Source organism: Trachemys scripta, chromosome 3, assembly GCF_013100865.1.
Source record: "Trachemys scripta elegans isolate TJP31775 chromosome 3, CAS_Tse_1.0, whole genome shotgun sequence".
Lineage (NCBI taxonomy): Eukaryota > Metazoa > Chordata > Testudines > Emydidae > Trachemys > Trachemys scripta.
Window position 1 is genome coordinate 186,453,070 of NC_048300.1, and position 15,028 is coordinate 186,468,097.

At 46.4% G+C, this 15,028-nt stretch overlaps 1 protein-coding gene across 1 annotated transcript in view; it reads right to left on the reverse strand.

Moving 5' to 3' along the window:
• Window positions 1–252, reverse strand: part of ITSN2 (intersectin 2) — a gene marked incomplete in the record, with an annotated part of 124,643 nt that extends 124,391 nt beyond the window's left edge. The window contains 1 exon segment of the mRNA XM_034766612.1: window positions 116–252.
• Between the last annotated feature and the right edge of the window lie 14,776 nt (window positions 253–15,028).

Consider the following 15,028-nt stretch of genomic DNA (forward strand, 5'->3'; position numbering starts at 1 on the left):
AGGGACCCCCCCCCTCCTCATCAGACCCCGCCACCCACTCAGCCTGCCCCGGCGCGGGGCTGCCCAGCCTCGTCCCCCGCCGCGCTCCTCCCGCGGGGGCCAGGGCTCCGCTCACCCAGCCGGCGGGCAGCCGCCTCTGTTCCCTCGGGCCCCCAGGGCTCCAACCCACAGGCCGAGGCCGGGCAGCAGCAGCGCGCAAGCCGCCAGGCCACCCCTGGGCCTGCGGACGGTACCTGTTGCTCTGCTCGGGGCTGGCCCCTTCCCTCCGCCTCCTCCTGCTGCGGCGCAGCGGCGGCGGCGTCAGCCCGACAACATGGCGGCGGACGGGGCGAGCTGCGGCAGGAGGGGGAGGGAACAGGAGCTGCCCGCAGACACGGGCCAGTGTGGGTGCGGGGCCGGGTCCGAGACACGAGCCCGCAGGGCCCCGGGGTGCCGCACCGAGGCCCCGGATATAAGCCAGCGGGGCTCCTGGCACCAGTATTTAGTATCCCGGGTGCCGGGCCAGCTCTGAAACACAGGCCAACAGCACCTCTGAGTGTGGGACCAAAGCATATGGCCTAACCGCACCCTAATGCAGGTCCCAGGCTCAAGACATGGGCTATCAGCACCCATGGGTGTAGGACTAAGGTTAACAGGGTCCCTGGGTGCCAAGCCAAGATACATGACCCAGGAACTTCTCAGTGCCAATTGGCAGAGGGCACTGGGGTTTTACAGGGATCCCCTGAGTAGGAAATATTCATAATAATTCAACAAGGGGTGGCATGGGAGGTCCCTCCCGAGAATCAGTAGCTCACTGGTTATCATAATCATAATATGTACGGATAATATTTAAGGAGTTATGTATCTATACTGAAAATGATGTTTTTTAAGGGATTTAAGGCACGTCATGAGAAGGGGACATACCTTGGGCATGTTCTTTTCAGAGAGGAGGTAGCAGAGGCTTGTCTCTGTCTGGTCATGTGTGTATTGTGCACTCTATGTTTTGCAATGGATGTCTATTTGCATAGTAAGCCAGATACCAGGTATAAGATTGCAAAATCTACAAGAGAGAAAATCTACAGGAAAAAACAATCTGCGTGGGTGTGTCCTGTTCATGACTAAAATCTAAGGATTAGTATGGTATATCAGGTAATGCAGGGAAACACATAGACTCTTCCATCAAAGAGGTAAGCCAACAGTGTGACTTGTCTCGTGAATGAAAAATCACAGCCAAGGGTGGCTGTAAAATGCCAGAAGGACTTTGGATGAGTATTGCTCTAAAAGGCTACATCTACACTACACTGAAGCTTTGAGATCGATCCACCGGCAGTCGATTTAGTGGGTCTAGTGAAGACCCGCCAAATGAACAGCAGATCACTCTCCTGTCGACCCCTGTACTAGTCTACCCCTAACGAGAAGAGTAAGTTAAGTTGAGGGGAGAGTTTCTTCTGTTGAGCCCCCCGGCAGTGTAGACCCCGCGATAACTCGAGCTAAGGTACGTCGACTCCAGTTACGTTATTCACGTAGCTGAAGTTGCATAGTGTAGGTCAACTTACCGCAGTAGTGTAGACATAGCCTAAGACATAAAAGTATCTAGTTAAATAAGTCTAGGTTCTAGAATGTGTGTTATGATTTTATTTTATATATAACCATCTGCTTCTAATAATTCTTGCTCTTACTTGACTCTCAATCCTTTGTTAAATAAACTTATGTTTCTTTTTACTATTATCTTATATAAGCACTGTGTGTTAAATGGAGCCGTTACCTAAGGTGTAACTAGTAAGCTGGGGTGTACTGTTCCTTTGGGAGCAGTGAATACTGTGAGTGTCCAGCGGAGTAGGGACTGGACACTTCATGGAGTTGCTCAGAGGGTGGAGAGAGAGAGTGAGTGTGTGTGTGTGTCTGTCTATTGCTAACCTGTAAAGAGACAGTGGGAGCTGCATAGGCCTAGAGGAGTTGTGTTGCCCATGGCCGGTGGAGTTGGGGAGCTGACCCCAGCAAGCACAAACACACTAAAGGTAGGTGGTAATGAGATACATCACAGCCCTGGGTACCCCCCAGAAAGCATCACATGGTATACAGGCTAACAGTGCCCCAGGTTTGGTGCCAAGCCATAGTGGCTAACAGGGACCTGAGGTGCGGAGCTAAGGCACAGAGGCTAATAATGCCCCTGGGTGTAGGACCAATGCCCGAGGCTTGGGCTAACAATGATCTAGGATGCAGGACCAAGGCATTCAGGCTAACAGTGACCTGGGACATGAGGCTGAGGTTCAAGACTGGCCAAAAGGGCCCTGGTGTAAATTTGTCTTGGAAAGTTTTGATTTTTCAGTGAAAATTCAATACTGAAATATTTTGGCCGTACATCTAAATTTGTAAATCCAGAGATGCTGCCATGGTGCCTCATAGGAGTTGTAGTTCAGGGTGCTTTGTGCTTCCATTTCCTTGTATAGGCTGGGCTCGTTGGTCAGACTACATCTCCCATGATGTGCAATGGTATCTCTTCCTTGGGTACTAGTGTTGAAACCTTATGGACATCTACCAGTGATTCATCCAACCCCTGTTGTCCAGTCCCAGCTTCTGGCAGTCTACCAATGCCCTAATTATTGCACTTGCAGAATACTGTGCAACAGCATGGGCTCCATTCCTCACTGTGGAAAGCTAGACTCAACAATCAGCTCTGCCCTTTATACCATTACTGGTGCAACCCAGACAGCTCCAGTTTCCAACCTTGTGGTCCTGGCTGGCATTGCTCCCCCAGAGATTAGGTATGAAGGCACGGCCTTGGCTGCATTACTGTGCGCAGCCAACTATCAGGACAGCTTACTTCACAATTTCATCTCAAAGCCACATCAGACATGCTGACTAAAGAAGCAGCTCCTTTTCTGAAATAGTCGAGCCTTTCAGACAATACATCAGACACAACCTTTCTAAGGAACACTGGCAACAGGTGGTATGGGACTATATATCGATGGCCCATTTCTGGGCAGATAGAAAACTCAGATTGTTGTCCCCTAGTCTCTCCGGATCGGATCTTGCATGCACCTAAGAACAACCATATGAAATGAAAGATTACAACAGGATACATTGTGGCCCTGGGTGGTTTAACTTACATCTTTACTGTTGAGCTTCTTGAGCTCCCTGTCCTGCCCCTGTGGTGTTCAAGAACACACAGTATGCCATCTTGTTATGGGCTGCCCTCTTTCTCATCTTGATGGTGGGTGGATGTGCTTGATATCTCCAGATGCTGCTGCTGTGATAGTGGCTATATCATTTACCCAATATCTAATTCATTATTTGTGCCATCAGATGCCATATGGCATAAGAAGTCTTTCCACTTGGAGAGAGGACGTGGTGCATTGTGGGAGATATAATCTGGCCAGGGAGCCTATTTCATAAAGGGGAATGGGGACATGAGACAACTATTATTATTGTTTTAATATCTTTGTGATATAAAATCTCAGATTTGGGTTTTTTCACATGCTTTTTAATGTCAGCCACTTCTCCTTTTTGGGAGGGGAACTGTTCAAGGTTGGAGTGGGAGGGGGTTTAAGCTCCCCAATCATCAACTTTCCCACTCATGTTTGAAAATATTGTTTCCCTCTTTATGTCCATTGGTGGATTCTCCATCTCTTGATGTCTTCAAATCAATATTAGATGACTTTCTGGAAGATGTGCTTTAGTCAAACAAGTTTTTAGGTAACTGGATGAAATTCTATGGCCTGTGTTATAGAGGAGGTCAGATTAGGTGACATAATAGTCTCTTATGGGCTTTAAAATCTGAGGTTTTATTATACAGGTTCCCGGTCCAGGAATCTTTTTGGATCCTTATTTATTTGTGGATATTCAGGGAATAGTAGCAACCAAATGTGATTTTTTTTCACCTTCCATCTGTTTTGTGCCTGAAGTTTCCTTTTGGAAGCAGATGCTACTTGGTGGTATATGCCTTTGTCATCTAAAGATTGGATTACTGCAGTGGGTTCTATATGGAGTCTCCCCGTAAAACCAGGCAAACATTTTCAGCTACCGTTAAATTTGGTAGCCCATATTTAAAGGGTGTTACATGATGTCTGATGTGGACTGGCTTCCTAGTAATTTCCAGGTGTAATTTATATTGGTTTTGGTGTATTGGTTTTGAGCTATTATATACTTGCTTTTTTAAAAATATTTTCAGAGAATAGTGCACTCTCTAAACAAGGCTATTATGTACCTTGCCCTATTATGTAGTGGTACTAAGACTCCTTGTTTACTTTAAAGAAGTACAGTCTAACTCAGGGGTTCTTAAACTTCATTGCACCGCGACCCCCTTCTGACAACAAAAGTTACTACAAGACAACAGGAGCGGGGACCGAAGCCTGAGCACACCCGAGCCCAGATGCCCCAGAAGCCAAAGCCCTACTGTCCCAGGTGAGGGGGGCCAAAGCCAAAACCCCAGTCACCCTGAGCCCCATCACCAAGGACTGAAGCCTTTGGACTTCGGCTTCTGCCCTGGGAGGTGGGGCTTGGGCTTTGGCCCCGGGTGGTGAGGCTCGGGCTTTAGCTTCGGCCCTGGGCTCCAGCAAGTCTAACACCAGCCCTGGCGACCCCATTAAAACAGGGTCGCAAACCACTTTGGGGTCGCGACCCACAGTTTTGAGAACTGCTGGTCTAACTTATTTCTATCCCTGTCTAAAAACACTATGCAAAATGGGTTAAATGAGTTAGTGCATTATAAATGCACATGCTGCTTTTCAAAGATAGGTTAAGTAATGTCCTCTACCTCACAAAGTTTACAATGAAAGTTAGTCAAGAACATACAAAAGGACAACATGTCAGGTTAAGGAGGTTATTAATAATAAGAAGGTCAGACGATTGCTGAAGGGAGGAAAGATAAGGTGCTTGCTGTTCTATCATAGATGCAGAATGATAAACACAGAAAAGCTGAGACTAGTTAAGATGATAGGCCTGGGGCAAGCAGAAGAAACATGGGTTAAACAATAATTAGAATAAGCAATATTTCTTTTTCTATTCTTATTACATTCTCATGTAAGATCTTCCTCCAGTCACCACCCAGGCTAACACTCTATATAGAGAGGGAGCAAAAGATACCTAGATTCTACAGAGATGATGCTCTACAAATATCTAAAGCAACCTAATTTTCAATTTTTCTAAGCTTTAGCACCTCTACTTTGAAGTCTGACTGGCTCTGTGACCTTGTGTATAAGAAAGGTGATCATTTATATCACTGTTGTTATCACTGTTGCACAATTTCTGTAAATCTTCTACAAAGTATGTCATGTAAAGTATCAATAGAAAAGTAATGAATTGCTAAGTATGATTATCCTGTTTATATGCATGTATCATCTTTATATCTGAAGTTATGAATATTGGCTATGTATCTGTATGAGGAGTTTGGGGTGCAGGCAGGCTGCCCCAGGGCTGGGGCCAGTGCGGAGGACTCCACAGTCCCCCCAACCCTCTCCCCACCGGCAGCAGCGAGCTCCAGGGGTGGGGCCCCCTTCTCCCCCCCAGCAGCACACTCACCCGGCACCCTCACTGCATGTGCTCCTAGGGGCTGGGCCCCTCTCACATCCGGAAAGACCCCTCGCCTCCCCTGTGGTGGGTGCCGGGAGTGGGGGGAGGGCTGCCATCATGTGTGTGCCTCCTCCCTCCGCCGGTGCATCAACCAGCCGCCGGCACTGCTCCCTTTTGTAGCCGGCAGGGGCTGGCGAGGGAGTGCAGCGCAGAGCAGCAGGGCAGCCACCCACTGCCCAGGGCACAGGCAGGGACACTCTGAGGAAGGCACGTGGGGGCGGCAGGCGGGGCCGGGGGACACTCCGGGGGAGGCACATGGGTGGCAGGCAGGGCTGGGGAAGAGACCCGGCCCCAAACATTGGTGGAGTCAGGCCCCCGGGCCCTGAATTTGCTGGAGCACAAGCACCACGGGCCCATATAACTTGCCACCCCTGGACAAGGCATCTTTTGAAATAGCTTGTGGAGCAGCAGCAGCAGAAAATTCAGGTCCAGCAATTTATGGAGCAAGAGCAGCAGGTGTTCCTCCACTTAATGAACCGGGAATGCCCTGGAGCCCAAGGAGCAGAGGTGTGTGTGGCATCCCCGGTGACCCTGGGTAGGGGAGGGGCCCTGACCAGGATGGGTCTGGAAGAAGATCCAGAGGCATACCTGGAGGCATTTGAGTGCCTGGCCCTGGGAGCAATGGGCCCTCTGGCTGGCCCTCGTCGGATTGGGAAGGCTCAGGCAGCATATAGGGTATTAGGTTTCACCTCTGCTGGAGATTATGGAAGATTTAAAGCTGCTAGTCTGGATTGTCTGGGCCTCACGGAGGCAGGTTACTGTGGACAGTTCCGGGCCAAAACATTTATTCTCAGTTTTCGCAACTGGGTGCTGACGCAAGGCTTCTGGTGGTGCAAGGCCTCTTGTGGCGCAAGACCTCTGGGACTTTTGCTCCCAGTGGCTAAGGCAAGTATCCCAATCCTCTGGTGAAATTGTTGAGCTGGTGGTTTCTGAACAGTTCTGCTGGGTCTTGCCACGAGGACTTCAGGAGTGGGTTTACCAGGATCAGGCAGCCAACCTGAAGACCACAGTATATTTGGTTGAGAACTTTTTGGAGGCTGAACTAGACTGTGGGGCACTCTCCTGACCGGAACCAGGAGAACGATGGTTCTAAGTGGGTCTGCTGGTTTCCCCTTGCAGCGTGTTGGACTCGCAGAAGAAGGGAAAACCTGGGGACTTGTGAGGGCCATAGGAAGGCCATTCTATGAGCTGGGGCAGTCCCCTATCTAAGATCATACCGCCTTTGGGGCGACAGTTCCAAAGGAGTGCAGTTGGGTGGGGAATGAAGAGGCCTGTGAGATAAGGGGGTTGACAGGAGCTGCAGAAGTTGTTCCCCTCTTGTAAACCACTACTGACTAGGTTGGAACTGGTACAACGCATAGGATTATCAAGAAGCCTGATCTAGCTTCACCTGTGGGTAGAAGGGCCACAGCTCCTGCTCCAGTATGGAATTTGACTATGCGGTAGCCTGAAAATTTGGGGTGCCCCTAGAATGGCCTACCTATCTCCCCTTTAATCTGTGTCTCCTAAGGTATGCATCTCCAGGGTAGTTAAGGAAACACTTGAAGGACACGGATACACCCTTCCAATAAGTGATTGACACAGACAGTAGTCTTCCAAAACAAATTATCTTTTTATTAATGTAACTAATAATCCCTAATACAGTAATAATCTAGAAATAAAAATCAGATACCTTTTATCCCTTATTGCAAGTTAAAGAGCATTCAGACCGCAATTGTGTACAGTTCAACTGATTCTAAGCGATTGCGCTGTTACAGATGGCCAGTCTGCAACGGATCACTGACAGCAGTTCTTAAATGTACTTTAAATTTTACATAGGTAAATTACATTAATAACAAAATCTTATGCATCTTTATTAACCCAGGCATACACATACTAACACTAATCCTACACTACACTATGCCACACTTATACTATAATTACAGCAGGCTATACTTTGTCCTTTTCACTGTGCTGTCCTATTGCTGTTGCTGCCGTCAGCTTCAGTCAGCTATCTGCTTGGCTCCATTCTCCAGCTCCATTCCCATTCTCTCTCTCTCTCTCTCAGCTTCTTGTCCGCTCTCCATCTTTCTCTGCTCCTCTGTTCTAACTGTCTGCCTTTTATACTGTCCTGTCTACTATCAGATCTTACTGTGCATCCTTATCGCTAGTTGTTTAACACAGAGTTATGCTGCACCTGTTTGGCTTTCTGCCAATTTTTAGGGTTTTTTTCCCAGCTGAACTTTCTACCCTTTTTCCTACTTTCAGCAGTAAAGTATCCTGTGACCTGCGGCTTCTGATGGGGGAGTGATTTTTGCCTATTCAAAATGGAAGCTAGGGACGCAAAATGGAATCCAGGAAATCTCTCTGGTATCAATATGATAATGGGAATGTGAGGTTGGGGTGTACCAGTCAGGGGGGCGTCTTGTTATTACTACCTAGCTCCAAGTGCAAAATGTTCACTAAATGGCAGGGGCCCTTTGAGATAGTCTGCTGGGTGGGGAAGGAAGATTATGAGATTTGATTAGTTGGGAAGCGACAGAACACCCAGATCTACCAAGTGGCCTTTTGAAGATGAGAGAAAGCAGATGAGTTTGTGAGAATGTAATGAACAGAGCCAGAAAAATGAGCAATGCAGCAGCTTCTTGATTGAAGTGTAAATATGCCACATACCTGATCACAACCCACCTTGGGGGCCCTTGTTCTCAGGCTTGTTTGGGGAGAGTCTGCTGGGGTCCAGGCTGGGCCATGGGCTCCCCTGGCCTGCCCTCACTGAACCACGCTTGGCTCTCCGGCATTATGGCCCTTGCTGAGGTCTCAGTGCATGTGTTAATACGTACAGGGTGCATACCATGTGCACCCTGCTGACATGCATGAACAGTTTGTTAATGCACTTTGATCTTGTCCCTTTCAAAGGGGACGAGATCAAAGCATATTAAGGAACTGTTAATGTGCATCAGGACGTACACAGACAGTCTGCACTGTGGCTGGCTAGTGTGAGGTAGATCACACCTTTCTGTCATGGCTGTGCCACCCAAGGGAGCTGCCTAGCTTGCCTGTGCCTAGAACAGCCACTGAACATGATGATTTGAAAGCTAACAGGTGAAGATCTCCAATATTAGCAGAACAGGCCACAGATAGAGTAGTTGGCCAACCTCTGAACTGGGAGCAGCAGGATCAGATTTTCTCCCTACCCCTGCCTCAAATATATTGAGTAGAGTGACTCACTTCTTCTGCTATGTCGCTGTTTGTCTGGAAAACACGGCAGAAGTCACTGATGTTCTGCTCTTACAGACCAAGCCATACATTGCCTATGCCCAGGTAACGATGCCTAGGCTTGCTGAGAGACAAATCCATTCAAGAACATGCTCAAAACAACATTTAATGGTTCAGCAATAAACAATATAACAGATTTTGATAAAGATTTCTGCTGCATGAGAGAAAGGCTTCCTCACCAAAGTGACCCACAGCTTGTGAGACAAAATGGGTCGGGTAATATATTTTGTGTGCAGTTAATGAACTGCCATCTAGTGGATGAGACATGTTACATACAATTTGCTACTGTTTTTGCAAAATCAAAACAGTTGCAGCGTGTTTACACGCAAACTAATTTAATCTGGTTGCGACCTTCTATTTACCTATGATGGGCAATGGGAGGTACCTTTTTAGACTGGAAGTTCCCCTTGGTAGTTGCCCCAGCTGTTGTTTCGAATACACCTGGATGAGGGATGGCATCGGCTCTTTTGTGACAGCCTGAAAATTATTCACACAAACCCTTAAAAATTGTCTCCCAACATTTCATACATGGTTACCAACTGTCTCTATCCTTTAATACTTCCGCTAGTCCTTATTTACCTCATAGTCCCACGTACAATTACACCCCAATGTTTTCCTCCTTCACAAATGTTTGATATTTTCAGTAGTCTGGCCTTTCTATTTCTGAAGCATCTTTTGGTACCTAATCCTGGGAATCTGCTATGCTATAAGCACAGGGACATATGAATATGTATGTCCCATACCCAAAGCAATGAGGTTGGTGTGTTTCTGATATTGACACTGTGTGGCAACATCTCAAAAAGGTGTCTGCTGCCTCCAACACATGAACTTCAAAAAGCAGTGTTTTGGGTTCTGAACTAGACACTGTCACATTTCATTAGATAGTGAATGGGGCTGGCTGGTGTGTAACCTTGTAGGATCCCTACTATTTCAAAAAGAGTAAATCTATATGGAAAAAAAATGCCCCAATCCTGTTCTCTTGCCAAGACAAAGAGGTTCTCAGGGAGGAAGGTTGGCTTACTCATACTATTAGAGCAGTAAAGACTCTTTGGCCACCCATTTAGAAATTATTCCTATTCTGATATTCATAGAACATCTCTGTAACCATCTGTAAAGTAGATTTCCAGATTAAATGGATAGAATGTGATTTGACAGCAGCACTGACTCATGCAGACTGAATTTTGGCAAAGAAAATATTGCTAACTGCTGAACACATATGCACTACTTGAGAAACCTGGCTGCAGTACAGACACGCAGAAAAATGCAAGCACTCATTAATGCAATGAATTTGATTGTTGTAGCATTAGAAAAACAAGAATGTAGTGGCAATAAAAATGTTACAAGACTTAAGATAATTTATTGCAACTTGTTACCCTGATGTTATGATTCATGACTAGCACTTTAATAACCCACAGCTGATTTTTTTTTCAAATGCATTTGTTTCTTCAATTTAACATGTTTTAATGTTAGTTTTCATGTAACTAGAGAATGTTGTCTATCCATCCTCCCATGAATCTACCATAGGGGCCTTACCCATTCTTGTACTGCACTACTTTAGGAGCATTTCTCCCCATACATTCTAAGCCAGTCGCTCTCAACCTTTCCAGATTACTGTACCCCTTTCAAAAGTCTGATTTGTCTTGTGTAACTCAAGTTTCTCCTCACTTAAAAACTACTTGCTTACAAAATCAAACATAAAAATACAGAAGTGTCACAGCACACCATTACTGACAAATTGCATACTATTACTGTCAAAATTATATGTTTACCATATAATTAATAAAATAAACTAACTGGAATATAAATATTGTACATACATTTCAGTTTAGAGCATATAGAGCAGTCTAAACAAGTCACTGTCTGTATGAAATTTTAGTTTGTACTGACTTAACTAGTGCTTTTCATGTAGCCTGTTATAAAACTAGGCAAATATCTAGATGAGTTGATGTACTCCCTCGAAGACCTCTGTGTAACTCCAGGGGTACATGTATCCCTGATTAAGAACCACTGTTCTAGGCTATGTGATAGAAGATGGTAGCTGTTCTGCACAGCTGTATACTTTAGATTGATATTTAATAGAATTATGTCAGAGGTTAAAGATAATATGCTAGAAGTCTCTATGCTTACTTTTGTTTATAATTTCTCATTCACTGTATTCCCACTCCCAACTCCTATTTCAAACGCAACACAAGTTTCCCCTCCCTTCTTTCAGCAACTCCCACTAGTGCCCTGTAATGAACTTCCTTACCAGATCTTTCCCCTACACTTGAACAAAACCATGGTATATTTTAGGGCATGCCACTTTTTTATTTAAACTAAGCTGAAAGTTGGTGATGGATGTGGCTACATATTTAATAACTGAACTCTGCAGAAGTGTGAGTACTGTTACTGAGAAAACTTTATAGAACCTCTTATCAGGATTGTTGTCTTAATAATTCTCTCTGAAAGCACTAATTAATTATTGAATCAATAAAGGGTGAGATAAGAACCACCTTTGAAATAAACCCTTTCAGAACACTTTATGGGATGCTGCAAAAGGGAAAGTTAATGGGGGTTTGCACATTTCTGGAAAAATGTGGAAATAGCATAGAGGACACAAGATAAAAGCTACAAAACAAAGCAGTGTACGAAGGCATAGCATACATAAGATTATCCGAAGTGACCAAATAAGGATCTGATTGACAGGGCAAACAGATCACTTCTGGATGTTACAACACGACTATAGAAGTACAAAAAAACCCCAAAAAAACAAACAAACAAAAAAAAACAGTTAAAAGAATGTGAAGGTTTCAAAGTCAAGCAGCCAAAAGCTTGGAAATGCCAGAATTAAGACTGCCTGTGTAATTTTAGATCTTGTCTTATTTGAAAGTTATTTCAATTTAACTTTAGTTGTTTTGGGATAAAATGTCTTGCATTCATAAACAATTTTTTATTTTGAATTATCTGGTTCTCAATCTGCATTACAAAATCCATTTTGAAAGCAAGTTTCATAAATTTTGGAATGAGTTAGCAGGCAATAAGGTAGGTGAGGATGCATCCCCATTTCAAATAAACTATTCCACTTCTAGCAGCCCTTGCATTGCAAAGAGCTATGTGGAGGTGGAGTGTGAAAAAAACAATCAGGCTCCCTGCTGGCCTTGCCTACTGGAAGGGACCCTGCCCCCTGGTGATCGGGAAGGGGGTGGGAGGAAGCACAGTAGGCCGCTGTCCAATCAGTTTGAGGGGCAGCTCCTCTTTTAACCATTGAAAGCTGGTGGAGTGGGGGGACTTTGCTGCATACCTGGGTCAGCCTGTCTCACATATGTGCTCTCTACTCCTCCAGGATCAGTCATCTTGATGGGATGTCATCACTCTATTTAAATTTAACTCACAGACAGGTGTTTGCATTGTAATTCCAGCACCCAGACATACAGATCATACAGCAACCGTGCCCTATGTTTCTGCATGGTCCCATGCTGAGGTCCTGGGCTTTCTTGCCTTCCGGGGAGAGGAAATGGTCCAGTCCCATCTTAACAGCAGTCACCAGAATGCCATGCATTTCAAGTCATGTATTTCTTCCATGCTGCCTGATTGCAGCTGTCTGACAATGGAGCTGTCTTACAAAAGCCAGATGCATGATGGGATGAAAGGAATCATAGGAATTTATTATTTTCACCCCTAGATTCAGAGTTCCAGTAGAGATCCTACACTGTAGGGTTACCATATTTCAGGTTCCCCAAAAGAGGATTCTGGAGGGCGGGGTTAGGGTACAGTTGGGGAAGCTAAAGGGATACCTGCAGCAGGGGTACTCACTAGAGGTGGGGGGCAGTGTCTCTCCCTGTCATGGTGGCAGGCACAAACCCTGGGCACAGCAACAGCCATCAGTCTCTGCAGGGCCCCTTCCCAGGGCTGGGAGCCAGTTGGGCAGGATCTGGCAGCTGTGGCTGCAGGGGAATGGACCAATCAGCTGCCAATGCAGGGGTGGGACCAATTAGGAAGCAGATCAATTGGGGCTCTTTCTGAGCTTCAGCCTGTGCTCTACAAAAACCCCACATATGGCCTGTTATTTGAAAAATCCCCTTGGACAGGGGCCCAAAGAGGCAATATCCTGGAAAACCCAGATATGGGGTAGCCCTAACACAGTGCACTGTTAGAATAATAGCAGAATGCTCCTCAGAGTTGGTAAGACAACTCCCACCTGTTCATGCTCTCTGTATGTGTGTATATATATCTCCTCAATATATGTTCCATTCTATATGCATCCAAAGACGTGGGCTGTAGTCCACGAAAGCTTATGCTCTAATAAATTTGTTAGTCTCTAAGGTGCCACAAGTACTCCTGTTCTTTTTGCGGATACAGACTAACACGGCTTCTACTCTGAAACATAGCTTAATGATGAAACATTGAACCTGCGGATATCTGCATGGAATGCAGTGCTTATTTAAAAAACACCACCACATGGATATAATGATGCAAAATGAAAACAGCTTAGGCTGGGACAATAAAACACTGCCGGACACTGGACAGACTGCTTTAGAAATAGTATCGGAAGGGTAGCCGTGTTTGTTGCTTTTTACAGATTCAGACTGAGTCTCCTGTGGTACCTTTAAGACCAACAGAAGTATTGGAGCATAAGCTTTCATGGGTGAATGCCCACTTCATCAGACGCATGATGAAGTGGGCATTCACCCATGAAAGATTATACTCCAATACTTCTGTTAGTCTTAAAGGTGCCACAGGACCCTCTGTTGCTTTAGAAATAGTTATTTCTGAAACAGAAATACATTATGAAAATTAACTTTCAAGTACAGACAACACAAGCCCTTAATTCAGCCACCCATGTGTGTATGCATTATGATAGTCTTTAATCACTTGATCACATACTACTATTTTCTACAGTACCCTGGCCTCATCCAGTGCACAAGATAGACAGTTCTCTGTCAGGGTAGCTCTGCACTAAATACAGAATTGATTTATTATTAGGCGGCAATTTTCTCATCGTTATTTTATGGTATTTTCAACGTAGCAAATGCTTCACAAATGTAACATCTCGCCAGGAAAAGTGGTATTAATTAATATTATCCCCATTTTCCTGATGGAGAACTGAGGTACAGAGATTAAGACAAAAATCATTATGTCCACCATTTTTGAGTGCCCCTCTTGAGATGCCTAAGGCCTTATTTTTAAGAGCACTTATTTTTCTAGGACTTTCTGTGCTCGCGCCACAGCAGCACCTGACTTCAATTGCAGCTGTGAGCACTCAGCCCTGCAAAGCTTGCCCCAAGGGTCTCAAGTCCAGCACCCGCACTGTGGGGAACATATAATCAGTGCCTGTGGAGAGAGTTTGGAGTAAGCGACTTGCACAGCAGGGACGGTGTGGCAGGCTGAGTCAGGAATACAGGAACTTCACGCAGCTGTCAACTGCCTTAACCACAGACTGGCCCCTTCTCCTTCCTGTAATGCCTGCCTCATTCGCTGTGCACCTTCCACTGGCACTAGGGTTATCATATTTTAAGTGTCCAAAAAGAGGACACTCCACGGGGCCCCACCCCAACTCCACCCCAACTCTGCCCCCACCCCTGAACGCTTCACCCCCCCCCGCCCCTTCCCCTCCCCTCCCCTGCTTCCTGCGAACATTTGATTTGCGGGAAGCCTGAAGCAGGCAGGTAACAGGTAAGCTGGGACTGGGACTGGGGCTGGTGGGGGTACGGCCCAGTCCGGCTCCCTGGCCAAGCGGCTCCTTCTGGCGACCGGCCGGTCCAGGCCAAGAAGTTCTGGCCCCAGCGTCTCCCGCCTGGTTCGGGCCCTGGGGCGCTGGGCCCCGGCGCCCAGCCGAGCACCACCGGCCCCAGCGGCGCCGGCCCCTCCCTCCCTATTTTCCCAGACATGTCCAGCTTTTTGGGATTTCCTCCCAGACGGGGATTTGAAGCCCAAAAAGCCGGACATGTCCAGGAAAATCCGGACGTATGGTAACCCTAGCTGGCACCTGCGGCAAGGGAGGCAGGCCCCAGAGATCAGCTCCTTGCACTGCGCTATGCAGCCCACCCTGACTCATCCCCCTCACACCCACCCTTCTACCCCAAACGCTTCAGCACAGACGTATTAACTCCCTGGGTTAAAACCCCTCCCCTTCAATCCAGCCTTTCAAGGGTTAAATAAGGAGCCGCCCCCCTCTGGCTGATTGGACAGCGCCCCACTCTGCTCCGCCCACCCGATTCCCAGGGGGCGGGGCCATCTGGGTTTT